At 46.2% G+C, this 13,596-nt stretch overlaps 1 long non-coding RNA gene and 1 other non-coding gene across 2 annotated transcripts; both read left to right on the top strand.

Moving 5' to 3' along the window:
* The first annotated feature begins 2,336 nt into the window (after positions 1–2,336).
* On the top strand, positions 2,337–3,395 carry LOC149128594 (uncharacterized). Its single transcript, XR_016235808.1, has 2 exons — positions 2,337–2,392; positions 3,231–3,395. It is a non-coding gene; the product is annotated as an uncharacterized LOC149128594 (long non-coding RNA).
* Positions 3,396–10,839: 7,444 nt separating this feature from the next.
* On the top strand, positions 10,840–10,941 carry LOC127485115 (U6 spliceosomal RNA). Its single transcript, XR_007912287.1, has one exon. It is a non-coding gene; the product is annotated as a U6 spliceosomal RNA (small nuclear RNA).
* Positions 10,942–13,596: the final 2,655 nt, after the last annotated feature.

Below are 13,596 nucleotides of genomic sequence, written 5' to 3'. Positions count from 1 at the left end.
ATTGCATGAGGGAACTGTGAAGGGTGATTGGGAGGGCGTGAGGTGGCATGTTTGGTGAGCAAGGGAAGCAGATGTGAGTGGCAGGGTCTGAGGCAGTGTGGGGACCCTAACCCGAGGGACATGCCCAGAACCAGTGTTAGCTCCAGCCAGTTGTTGCCATGTGACAACAGATTTTCTCATTTTTTCTGGAGACTCAGGGAGCCCAGATATTTACATGGGTGTTTCTCCCAGTGCATTGTCAGTTACATAAAAATTTGAAACCACTGCTTGGAATGCCCACATTCCATAGCCAAAAGCCTAGGTTTCAGTCTCAACTGTTTCCCATACCAGTTCAAGTACCTGCCACGTATGTGGGAGACCAGGATTGAATTACAACCTCCTGACCATCCCCAATAGTGGGTATCTGGGAAGTGAACCAATGGCTGAAAGATCTGTCTCTGTCTTTCAAGTAAATAAAAATATTTATTTTTAAAAATTAATTTTAAAAATAAGTATGTTTGAAAATCATTTTTGCTTATAAATATTAAACATCTTTTAAAAATTAGAACATTTAATTAAGCACACAATAGGAACCATCAAACATCAGGTGCTAGAGTGCACTTGTAATTAGTTGCCATCTGAGTATTGGTGAAGAGGATCTCACCACTGCCCAGCATTGCCAGAGTGAGGGACCTGTACTGAGGGCAGAGTGGGGTTTTTGGCCTAGTGGTGAAGATGTTTTTTGGGGTTTCCACATTCCACATCCGTAGTGCCTGAGTTCAGCTTCCAGCTTCACTCCTTATTCCAGCTTCCTGCTAAGACAAATGCTAGGAGGCAGCAGGTGATGGCTCGAGTAATTCAGTCCCTGCCACCACATGGAAGACCTAGATTGAGTTTCTGATTCCTGTCTGGCTTGGCCCAACCTTGGCTGTTGTGGGCATTTGAGGAGTGAACCAGTAGATGGAATATCTCTGGCTCTCAAATATATACATAGATTAATAAATAAAGGTATGTGGCAGAGGAGCGGGCATTAGACTTACTCAGGCAGTTAAGGTGCCCTCGGAATACCTGGGTTCAGTTCCTGGCTGTAGCTCCTGATTCCAGCTTCCTGCTAATACAGATCCTAGGAGGCAGTGGTGATTGCTCAAGTAATCGGGTTTCTGCTCCCCTAGAAGTCCTAGATTAAGTTCCTGGCTCCCAGAATATCCCCTATCCTGCCCCAGCCAGTGTGAGCATTTGGGGAGTGAACCAGCTGATGGAATCCCTCTTCCTGTCTCTCAAATAAGAAAAAAGTGGCAGGGCCAGCGCTGTGGTGCAGCGGGTTAAAGCTGCAGCTTGCAGCGCCGGCATCCAATATGGGTGCCGATTTGAGTCCAGGCTGCTCCTCTTCTGATCCAGCTCTCTGCTGTGGTCTGGGAAAGCTGTGGAAGATGGCCCAAGTCTTTGGGCCCCTGCACCCATGTGGGAGACCCGAAGGAAGCTCCTGGCTCCTGGCTTCAGTTCAGCTCAGCTCTGGCTGTTGCGGTCATTTGGGGAGTGAACCAGTGGAAAGGAAGACCTTTCTCTCTCTCTGGCTCTACCTTTCTGTAACTCTCTGTCTTTCAAATAAAAGTGGCAAGTGTGTCTGGGACCAGGTGTCATGTTGAGGCTCCCGAGGTGATCTGGTCTGCAAACAGATGCTCTGGATATGCAAGGATGACGTGGTGTAGAATCTACTGTCAGGCTAGGCTCTTAGGTGCAGTACAGAGGCAACAGAGGTGGGACCCAACCCTCCCTGAGTTTGGAGCATTGTGGGGTGAGGCTGGGGGACCCATGGTGTGCAGGTGCTGGGTGCAGATGTGAGTAGGACTCTTGTGTGTTCAGAAGTGAACATGTCTCAGTTGCTCAGAACAGGGGTCAGCAATGATGCTCGGAGAAGGGCCAGGTAGTAAATACTTCAGACTTTGCAGGTCACATGAACTCTGTTGAAAGCTCTTCAGATCTGCCACTGTAGCATGAAAGCAGCCAAAGATACCACGTGAATGAATGAGCAAGACTGTGTTCCAGTTTTATTGATAGGCTCTGGAACTTGAACTACATAACAGTTTTCATATGTTAAACATGTTAATCTGCCCAGACTGCTATAGGAAAGCCACACACTTGGCTTCACCAACAGACAATTTGTTTCCTAGAGGTGCGGAGGTAGGAAGTCCAGAATCAGTGTTGTCAGGTTGGGTTTCTCCGAAGGCCCCTCTCCTTGGCTTGCAGAGAGTCACATGTGCTTCTCTCTACACACATCCCTAGTGCCTCTTCCTCTCGTTTGGACAGATTAAAGCCTCACTGTTATCACCTCATTTGTCTTTAATTACCTCCTTGAAGGTTCTGTCTCCAAATACAGTCACATTGGGAGTTGGGACTTCAACATAGGAATTGGGTAAGTGGGCATAATTCAGTCCTTGAATAATAAGGATTTTGATGTTTTTCTCCAACCGTTTAAAAATGTGAAAAACATTCTTAATTTATGGGTCATACATGTATAGGCTGCATTTGGCCTGCAGGCTGTAGTTCCACTGTTACTATTTCTAGTGAACTGTGCTTCCCAAAGGAACAAGAACGTGACACAGGAAACACTGATAATGGACTTTGATGCAGGGAGAGGGATGAAGAGGATCCCTGGCCTTCTAGGTGCTTGGGGGGATCGCAGGTCCCTAGGGAAGCACCCCATAGGGCCAGGCAGAGGCCCTTGTGCTGCAGTCTGGACATGGAGCAGACCAGGGCTGCAGATGTCAGCTGTGGACAGGTGCGGGGGTCCACAGAAGCCTTGCAACACTCAGCACTGCTGTGATGGTGGGAGCAGTGGTAAGGGATGAAGCTCTTCCCATTTTGCATTCTCGGGCCTAACAAAAGGATGAAACTTTTTTCTGATACCCACTGGGATGTGGACTTCCTGAGCAGTACATCTCGCTGGGTGCAGTGGCTGTCTTGACATCCACAGTAACCTGGGAGGAATGCCACCCTAGGTTTACGTGGCCTAGCAAGCTGGGCTTACACAACAGAGGAGGTTAGAACATGCCTAAGATGAACCTGACCTATTTTGAAAAGTTGATTAGAACTAGCTAAAAGATTTGATTTAGTAATAAATTACACAGTTAATTTAGGAAGATTGTTCCTTGGGCCCGGTGCTGTGGTGTAGTAGATTAGGCCTCCACCTGTGATGCTGGCATCCCATATGGGTGCCAGTTCAAGCCCCGGCTGCTCCACTTCTGATCCAGCTCCCTGCTATGACCTGGGAAAGCAGCAGAAAATTGCCCAAGTCCTTGGACCCCTGCACCCCCGTGGGAGACCCAGAAGACGCTCCTGGCTCCTGGCTTTGGATCAGCTCAGCTCTGGGCATTGCGGCCATTTGGGGGAGTGAACCAGCAGATGGAAGACCTTTTTGTCTCTTCCTCTCATCGTCTGTAACTCTACCTCTCAAATAAATAAAATCTTAAAAAACGTGGAGCAGCTGGAACACAAACCAACTCCCATATGGGATGCCAGCATCCCAGCTGGCAACTTTACCCATTACACCATAACATCAGCCCCCTATGAGAATGGTTTCTTATTTTTATTATTTTAAAACACAAGTTGTACATGCACATGACTTAAAAATCAAACACTAGGGGCTTATAAGGAAAAAACTGCGGTCCTGTGCCCTCGTGGGCAATGCCTGCCAATGTTGTAGTCAGGAAGCTGGGAGGTAGCCCTGCCAGTGCCTGTCCCTGGGGCAGCTAGCAGCACCCTGCTCTTCTTCCTGAAGGAACTCCAGCAGTGAGGATTTTTCTCTGCTGGGTACACCCGCCCTAAGCCCACAGAGCACGTGGCTCAATCCTCCAGTCGCATGTGTCTGCACTTGGAAACTATTTCTCCCACTCTGGGCTCCTTGTGCCTCCTCATCTGAACTTCCAAGACTCTGTTGAAGGCTCAGGCCCTGTTCCCCTACCCCCAGCTTCATCTTTGCACCCTACCCCTCTCCCGAGTGACCTAGCAGCAGAGTGGGGTCAACTCTGTAAACCTCTGCTGTGTGCTAGTGCAGGGTAAGTCTGTCTCTGACCTGCGCCCTGCCTGAGCCGTTCCCTTTATCTGCACCTGGTGTGGTCCTCTCCCCTTGGAAGCTCCCTTGGGGCTCCCTCACTTTCTCTCCCAGCCTTGTCTTAGTTAATTGCTGTCACCTGAATCTGGAGAGTCAACCTTGACTTTATTTTTGACTTCTTGTGTTTTAAAAAACCTTTTAATCTTTTTAAAAGATTTATTTACAGAGAGGGGGAGAGAGAGAGAGAGCTTCCATTTGCTGGTTCATTCCCCAAATGGCTGCAATGTCCAAGGCTGGGCCAGGCCAAAGTCAGGAGCCTGGAACTCCATCCAGGTCTCCTGTGAGGGTGGCAGGGTCCAAGTACTTGGGCTGACTTCTGGTGCTTTCCCAGGTACATTCCATTAGCAGGGAGCTGGATCAGAAGTGGAATAGCTGGGACTTGAACCAGCGCTCATATGGGACGTTGGCATCAGAGGCAGCAGCTTAACTTGCTGTACCACCGCAGCAGCCCCCAAATCCACTAAGTCCATGTCAGTTCACTCTATTACCCGTTTCTTAGAATGCATGTTCCTCTTTCGTCCTACCACCTCTCCTGAACACCAGTTTCACTGTCCCAACCCTCCACCTATGGTGGGCTATATCTGGAAGGCAGAGAGACATGTAATAGGGTCATTGGCAACCTGATAGTGCCACACCAGGGAGTGCAACACCAGGGAGTGTTGAGGCTGTGCCTGGGTTCCTGGGGTCAGAGCAGTGGAGAGCCACTTCAACAGAATGAACAGGCTGGGACCGGTGCTGCCGCTCATTTGGTTAATCTGCCTGCGGCGCTGGCTTCCCTTATGGGCGCTGGGTTCTAGTCCTGGTTGCTCCTCTTCCAGTCTAGCTCTCTGCTGTGGCCTGGGAGGGCAGTGGAGGATGGCCCAAGTGCTTGGGCCCTGCACCCACATGGGAGACCAGGATAAGTACCTGGCTCCTGGCTTCAGATCAGCGTAGCTCCGGCTGTAGCAGCCATTTGGGGGGTAAACCAAGGAAGACCTTTCTCTCTCTCTCTCTCTCTCTCTCTCTCTCTCTCTCTCTCTCTCTGTCTAACTCTGTCAAATACATTTAAAAAGAATGAACAGGCTGATGGAGACTCCATCCCCATGTTTTCTAAACCTGCTGCTCTTGGCTCCCAGCTGCTGTTAGCCAGAATGCCTCACAGGAAGAGCAAAAACATGGCCTTCTGTCTGTGCTTGTGCAAAGCAGGCCGTGTGGGGACACAGACTGCTTTCCCCCAGTAGGGTGCAAGGTCTGCTGGCTCAGAGCAATGTAGCCAGAGTCAGGGCAAATGTCACAAAGCCAGAGCACAGAGCACCCTGCCCTTGGACACCAGCCAGCTGCCAATTCAGGTGTTCCCGCCGACTTCTCGTGTTGAATCATTCACTAGAATAATTCCTCAGCAAAATTCTGTACTTACTATTACAGCTCTATTATAGCAATGAAATGATGTGAATTGGGAGCAAAAGAAGCAGAAGGTGAGGTCTGGGAGAGTCCCAGACATGAAGCTACCATGTTCTCTGCTTGGAGAGTCAGAACATGTCACTGTCTCAAGACTTGGATCACCAACCAGGAAGGTCACCCACACTTCAGTCATTGGCTCCATGAATGAACCCAATCACTTACCACTCTCTTCTTTCTGGCTCAAAGCCTCAACCATCTAATTGCCTGATCTTTGGCATGACCAGCCCCATCCTGAAACTAGAAACCCGTGGTGAACCCCATTATTAGCATAAACTGTGAATAACAAAGACTTGGGAGGCTCCCCAGGAACCTGGGACAAAGGTCATCGTCATTATACAGCCCCATATTTCCCCTATTAGGGCTCCCTCCACCTAGCTGTCCCCAATGAGTAACAGGCCTTGGTAGCTGTCTGCATAAAATGCCTCTACCAGGTGGAGCCTTAGGATCCTTTTAGGAGAGATATTTCTGTTTATTTCCTTCTTCACATCCCTCCTAGCACATCTCATCTGCAGCAGTGAGAAAGTGATCTTTTCTTTTGAAAGGTGGCGGGTAGGGAGGGAGAGACGGAGACAGAGAGATCTTACATTGACCAGTAAATTCCCCCACATGCCTGCAACAGCTGGAACTGGGCCAGGCAGAAGCCAGCAGCCAGGAATGCCATCTGGGTCTCCCAAGTGCATGGCAGGGGCCCAAGTACCTGACTCATCACCTGCTGCCTCTCAGGGTGTGCCTTAGCAGGAAGCTGGATCAGAAGCAGGGCTTTGACTCTGAGACTCTGATTTTGGATGCAGGCATCTTACCACTGTGCCCAACACCAGCCCCTTGAGAATGTGATCTTAATTGGGGGTGATTACACAGTAGGGTGAAGCTCTTTCACAATACTGTTTTTTCACATGACTTATACCCAAACACATCCTAAATGCACAGCTGACTCATGCCTTCTAGTCCATTTCAGTGTGTTTGTACACACGGTGCCCACACGCCAGACATGTCTGCACACATCAGAACCTCCACACCACTTCAGTCATCTCTCAGCCCTGCTGGAGACTGACTCCTGCCCTTCACACCTTTGCCTACTCCAGGCTCACTCCAGGGAACATTTCCATGGTAGGGAGACCAGGGAAGAAGCTGACGTGGCACTCTGCATGACAAGTGACAGTAGCTGACATTGGTTGGGGCACGGGGTGGGGGGAGGGGGCGGAGTAGAGTAGGTGGCTTGGAATACAGCTTGGAAGTAGAATGGGCCCAGCTGAGAGTGTAAATGAGGGGCAGAGGAAGAACCAAGGGTGATGCCCAGGGGTGTTTGAGTAGCTGATTAGAGAGGGTTGAGTTGGCAATCAGTGGAGCAGGAACAGGTTTGGCGAAGCCTTCCCAATCTGACGCTATGGGAAAACGGCAGAGGAGAACATGAATAAGGTAACTTGTTTTCACAATAAACTGTGAGCTCGGGAGCATGGGATCCCCACTCCCTTGCATTCTCATGGTACATTTGGAGATTGCTAAGAATAAATGTCTGATGTGAATAACTATTATTATACTCATTTTGGAGGCTCCAAGTTAAGTGAACGATTCACATTCATAGCAAATAAGCAGTAGAGCTGTGATTTGAACTCAAGGCCGTCTGGTTCCGGAACCTTGGAGCTCCCCCACAAACCAGGGCTGCCTGAACAGAGGATCAGTGGCTGCCCTTTGAGGGCTCACAGGTGGAGGGCTTGGGGCTAGATGGCATAAAGATGAAAAAAAGACTTGGTGCTTGCCCACCTGAAACTCACAGTCCGGGAGGAGGCAATGTAATTATAGGGTGGTTCCAGTGGAAATTTGGGGTGTGGAATGCTTGCTTCCCCCCAAAGGGTTATCTTTACCAGATCAGAAGTGTCCACCCTCCTTCCTTAGGAATCTCCAGATTTACCGTGAGAATGCAGGGGAGTGGGGACCCCATCTTCCTGAGCTCACAGTTTATTGTGGGAACAAGTTACCTATTCCACCCTTCTGGGTGGCTTTTTTGTTTTATCATGAGCAAGCTAAAAAGGATGGATTGCAATCAGGTCTTTTGATGTGTTTTGTTCCCACCTTGTAACTGAATGTCAATCAAAATTGTGCTTAAAAACTCCACTGCCACGAACATTATCAGGGTTTTTCCTCTCTTGGAAGCCGTCCTTCGAGCCACTCTGGCTGGAGCTCTTTGACTCTAATAAATCTTGTTTGTTAAATCTCTCTGCTTGTCCGCTTGGAAATTCTTCCATGCGAGACAAAGAACCAAGGTAATAATAATTTCTCCACTGCTGTTTTCTCATAACAAAATTACTCAATAAGTTTTTTTAAAAATAGATTTATTTTATTTATTTGAAAGGCAGAGTTACACAAAGGGAGAGGGAGACAGAGAAAGAAAGAGATCTGGTTTACTCCCCAAATGGCCACAATGGCCAGGCCTGGGCCAGGCTGAAGCCATAAGCCAGGAACTTTAGCCGGGTCTCCCAGGTGCATTAACAGGAAGCTGGATTAGAGGCAGAGCAGCCGGGTCTCAAACCAGCACTCCAATATGGAATGCCAGTGTCGCAGGCAACAGCTTAACCTGCTGCACCACGACACCAGCCCCAAGATTGGATTTGGATTGGGATGCTCAACATGTACCATGACCTAATTTTAGTGTATAGTCATCCCCACAAAAAGAAACCCCAAACCCTTGGCAGTCACTGCCCATTCCCTCTCATTCTCCACGGCAGCCAGCTGCTGATCTACTATCTATATTTGCCTATTTGGGGTATTTCATATAAATAGAACATATAATATGTACTGTTTTGTGACTGCCTTTTTCACTTAGCATGTTTTCATGGTTCATCCATGTTTTAATGTATATCAATATTTGATTTCTTTTTATTGATGAATAATTAACATTCCAGTGTGTAGAGGTAATATACCAAATTTATTTTTTTCTTTCTTTTTTTTTACCTTTTATTTAATAAATATAAATTTCCAAATTACAACTTTTGGATTATAGTGGCTTTTTCCCCCCATAACCTCCCTCTCACCCACAACCATCCCATCTCCCACTCCCTCTCCCATCCCATTCACATCAAGATTCAATTATCTTTATATACAGAAGATCAATTTAGTATATACTAAGTAAAGAGCTCAACAGTTTGCATCCACACAGAAACACAAAGTATAAAGTACTGTTTGAGTACTAGTTATGCCGTTAATTCACATAGTACAACACATTAAGGACAGAGATCCTACATGGGGAGTAAGTGCACAGTGACTCCTGTTGTTGATTTAACAATTGACACTCTTATTTATGACATCAGTAATCACCCGAGGCTCTTGTCATGAGTTGCCAAGGCTATGGAAGCCTCTTGAGTTTGACAACTCTGATCTTATTTAGACAAGGCCATAGTCAAAGTGGAAGTTCTCTTCCCTTCAGAGAAAGGTACCTCCTTCTTTGATGGCCCATACTTTCCTCTGGGATCTCACTCACAGAGATTTTTCATTTAGGTCATTTTTTTTTTTTTTTTTTTTTTTTTTTTTTTGCCACAGTCTCTTGGCTTTCCATGCCTGAAATACTCTCATGAGCTTTTTAGCTGGATCCAAATGCCTTAAGGGCTGATTCTGAGGCCAGAGTGCTGTTTAGGACATCTGCCATTCTATGAGTCTGCTGTGTATCCTGATTCCCATGTTGGATTGTTCTCTGCTTTTTAATTCCATCAGTTAGTATTAGCAGACACTAGTCTTGTTTATGTGATCCCTTTGACTCTTAGTCTATCATTGTGATCAATTATGAACTGAAACTGATCACTTTGACTAGTGAGATGGCATTGGTACCTGCCACCTTGATGGGATTGAATTGGAATGCCCTGGCACATTTCTAACTATACCATTGGGGTAAGTCCGGTTGAGCATGTGCTGAACTGTACATCTCCTCCCTCTCTTATTCCCACTCTTATATTTAACGGGGATCACTTTTCAGTTAATTTAAACACCTACGAATAATTGTGTGTTAATTAAAGAGTTCAACCAAAGGTATTAAGTAGAACAAAAAAATACTAAAAGGAATAAAGTAGTAAGTTGTTCCTTGACAGTCAGGACAAGGGCTGGTGTCCATTTCAGTTCAACAGGTTTCCTTTTTGGTGCTCAGTTAGTTGTCACCGATCAGGGAGAACATATGATATTTGTCCCTTTGGGACTGGCTATTTCACTCAGCATGATGTTTTCCAGATTCCTCCATTTTGTTGCAAATGACCTGAATTCATTTTTTTTACTGCTATATAGTATTCTATAGAGTACATATCCCATAATTTCTTTATCCAGTCTTCTGTTGATGGGCATTTAGGTTGATTCCATGTCTTAGCTATTGTGAATTGAGCTGCAATAAACACTGAGGTGCAGACAGCTCTTTTATTTGCCAATTTAATTTCCTTTGGGTAAATTCCAAGGTGTGGGATGGCTGGGCTGTATGGTAGGGCTATATTCAGGTTTTTGAGAAATCTCCAAACTGACTTCCATAGTGGCTTTACCAGTTTGCATTCCCTCCAACAGTGGGTTAGTGTCCCTTTTTCCCCATTTATCTCTTCATCAGCTTATGACTGTTTCCACGTTGGGGTTATTATGCATCTATAGACATTTATATGTATGTTTTTATATGGTTAAATGCTTTAATTCCTCTTGGATACATGCCTAAGAGTGGAATCGCGCTGGCGCCGTGGCTCAATAGGCTAATCCTCTGCCTTGCAGCGCCAGCACACCGGGTTCTAGTCCCGGTCAGGGTGCCGGATTCTGTCCCGGTTGCTCCTCTTCCAGGCCAGCTCTCTGCTGTGGCCCGGGAGTGCAGTGGAGGATGGCCCAAGTGCTTGGGCCCTGCACCCGCATGGGAGACCAGGAGAAACACCTGGGTCCTGCCATTGGATCAGCGTGGTGCGCGGGCCACAGCACGCTGGCTGCAGTGGCCATTGGAGGGTGAACCAACGGCAAAGGAAGACCTTTCTCTCTGTCTCTCTCACTCTGCCTGTCAAAAAAAAAAAAAAAAAAAAGTGGAATTGCTGCAGCATATAGCAAGTTTGTTGTAACACTTTGTAGAGCTGATAGACTGTTTTCCAAACCACTTTTTTTTTTTAATTGAGAAGGCTTTTAATGATGTAGGATTTCAGAGAAAAGTAGGAAGGAACATAAATACACACTTTGCCCAAGTAGAATATAATAATTGAGCACAGAGAAAAAAAATTAAACATCGTGATGATGAAGACATAATAATTAAAAGGATAAAATCATATACCCCTTAGTCTGAAGTTAAAACATTTTATACTAGCAAGCAGTGTGTGCTCACATAGCAGCATAAATACTAAAATCGGATGATCCAGAGCTTAGCATGGCTTCTGCACAAGAATGACATGCTAAGTGGTGAAGCATTCCATATGTTTTTCAGCAGACGGAGATCTTAAAAAGAAACAAGAACAGAAATTTTGGAAATGAGGGACTGAAATAAACATACAGTTGAAAGCCTCAGCCGCAGATATATAAAGCAGAATAAAGAAGGTCTGAACTTGAAGACAGACCTTATTAAGTGTCCCAGACCAAAATAAAGTAAAAAATTAGAGGCCCCAAGGCCTTTGAGACACCATTAAAGGGTCAAACGTTCCTGCCGACACGCTGCCCTCTGGTGGCTGTCACCAGAGGTGTGTTGGGGACACCATACGATGGCTCCTGGCAAGCAGCAAACATTCACATTTGGGGAATCCCAGAGGGCAAAGAACGGAAACAGTTTTCTTGGCAGAGACTGTGCAAGCCAGGAGGGAATAGAAATGGCTACATGCAAGTGCAGAAAAAAGAACTGCCAACCACGAACACTCTCCCCAGCCAAGCTATCTTTGGGACATGGAGAAGTAAGGACTTTTCAAAATACGCAGAAACTAAGGAGTTCGTCACTAGCAGACCAACCTCATGAAAGATGTTGAAGGTGATATCGGAATTTGGCCCCTTAAAAATATATCGGAACGTGGCCCCTTAAAGTTCTCCAGAAGTCCCATCTGGGGTACCACATATGTTACTGGAATTTGGGGTGCCATACGATATCACCATATGCTTATTAATAAATCCCCAATAAAGCCCATGTGGGTTCTTGCCTAATATTCAGAGACGAATTCTAAATACCGGCATAAATGAACAAGGCAGCATGGTACATTTTAAGCTTGTATTCAGTGAGAAAGATGCATAGGAGAGTGAGGGCTTTATCTAAGAGAGAGGGGTAAATCTGGGTTCATACCGAGCACCAGGAACCAGCCATGCAGAAGAGCATCTAGGCCAGGAAGCACAGGGTGGGTTGGCCCAAAGGCCACACGCCCTGGAGGTGCAGGGCTGCAGCCAGTCCCCAGCTGGCAAGAGGCCAGGGCCAAGAGAAAGGAGGAAAGGGCCAGACACACCCTGTCCCAGGCTTTTAATTCACTTTCAAAGGGGAGTGGTTAATTAATCTGATTGGCTGGTGGGCACTCAGGTGTGGCCAGGTAGGGGCATGAGGTCACACTGGGGTGTGGTGAAGGCATGATCTTCCCACTTACAAATCTAATCAATTTAACCTGTATGCCTGCCTACTTCAAAGGGAGTCGCATTCAGAAGCAAAAGAAAGATAACGATCATGAGAACATGGAAGGTACAAAGGAAAGTACAAAGAAAGAAGTAGACAACAAATAAACCTTTAAAAAAAAGATTGATTCATTTGAAAGGCAAAGTTAGAGAGAGGGACAGAGGGAGAGGTCTTCATCCACTGGTTCACTCCCCAGATGGCCACAATGGCCAGAGGTAGGCCAGGCCGAAGTCAGAAGCCAGGAGCTTCATCTAGGTCTCCTGTGGGAGTGACAGGAGCCCAGGTACTTGGGCCTGCTGCTGCTTTCCCAGACACATTAGCAGGGAGCTGGATAGAAAGTGGAGCCGCTGGGACTTGAACCTGCATGCTGTGGGATCCCAGCATCACAGGCAGCAGCTTAACCTTCTGTGCCACAATGCCAGTCTCAGAATTAAATCTTATCACTCCAGGAAACCATCAAACCACAAAGATGAGTGATAATAGAGGAAGAAAAGAACAAAGGGTATTCAAAAACAAGAACATCAACAAATGACAGAATTAAATACTTATCAATAATAACCTTGAATACAAATGAACTAAATTCTCCAGTTAAAAGACACAGGCTAGCTTTTTTTTTTTTAAAGCAAGGTTCAACAATATGCTGCCTATGAGAAACTCACTATTCTGGTAAGAGGCACACAGACTGAAAGTGAAAGGATGGCAAAAATATTCTGTGCAAACAGAAAGTAGCTAATCTGATAGAACAAAAATTGTAACCTCAGAAGGTGACTATAAAATGATAAGATCAATTCAACAAGAAGATGTAATTATTATGAGTGTACATGCACCTAATGCCAAAGCACCAACTTTATAAAACAAACATCATTAGGGCTAAAGGGAGAGATAAGCTTCAATATAATAACAGTGTTCACTTTTATCAATGGACAGATCATCCAACAAACAAACAAAAAATCAATAGGGGCCGGTGCTGTGGCATAGCCACTGCCTGCAGTGCCTGAATCCCATATGGGCACTGGTTTGAGATACAGCTGCTCCACTCCAATCCAGCTCTCTGCTATGGCCTGGGAAAGCAGTAGAAGATGGTCTGAGTCCTTGGGCCCCTGCACCCACATGGGAGACCTGGGAGAAGCTCCCGGCTCCTGGCTACGGATTGGCGCAGCTCCGACATATGTGGCCAACTGGGGAGTGAATCAGCGGATGGAAGACCACTCTCACACACTCTCTCTCTCTCTCTCTGCCTCTCCTTCTCTGTGCAACTCTGATTTTCAAATAAATAAATATTTTTTTTTAAATCAATGGATAGATCATACAGAAAAAAAAAGGCAACAAATAAATATCAGAGTTAAACTCCACTGTGGACCAAGTGGGCCTAACATGTTCACAGAATATCCAATGGCTATAGAATACATATCCTTTCATCAGCACAGGGACATTCTATAAAACAGACCATTTATGAGATCACAAGATGAGTCTCAACAAGGTTTTAAAACGAAAT

Source organism: Oryctolagus cuniculus, chromosome 1, assembly GCF_051225735.1.
Source record: "Oryctolagus cuniculus isolate XC-2025 breed Fujian yellow rabbit chromosome 1, ASM5122573v1, whole genome shotgun sequence".
NCBI lineage: Eukaryota > Metazoa > Chordata > Mammalia > Lagomorpha > Leporidae > Oryctolagus > Oryctolagus cuniculus.
The sequence above is the reverse complement of the archived record's forward strand: the minus strand, read 5'-3'. Positions and strand labels throughout refer to the sequence as shown.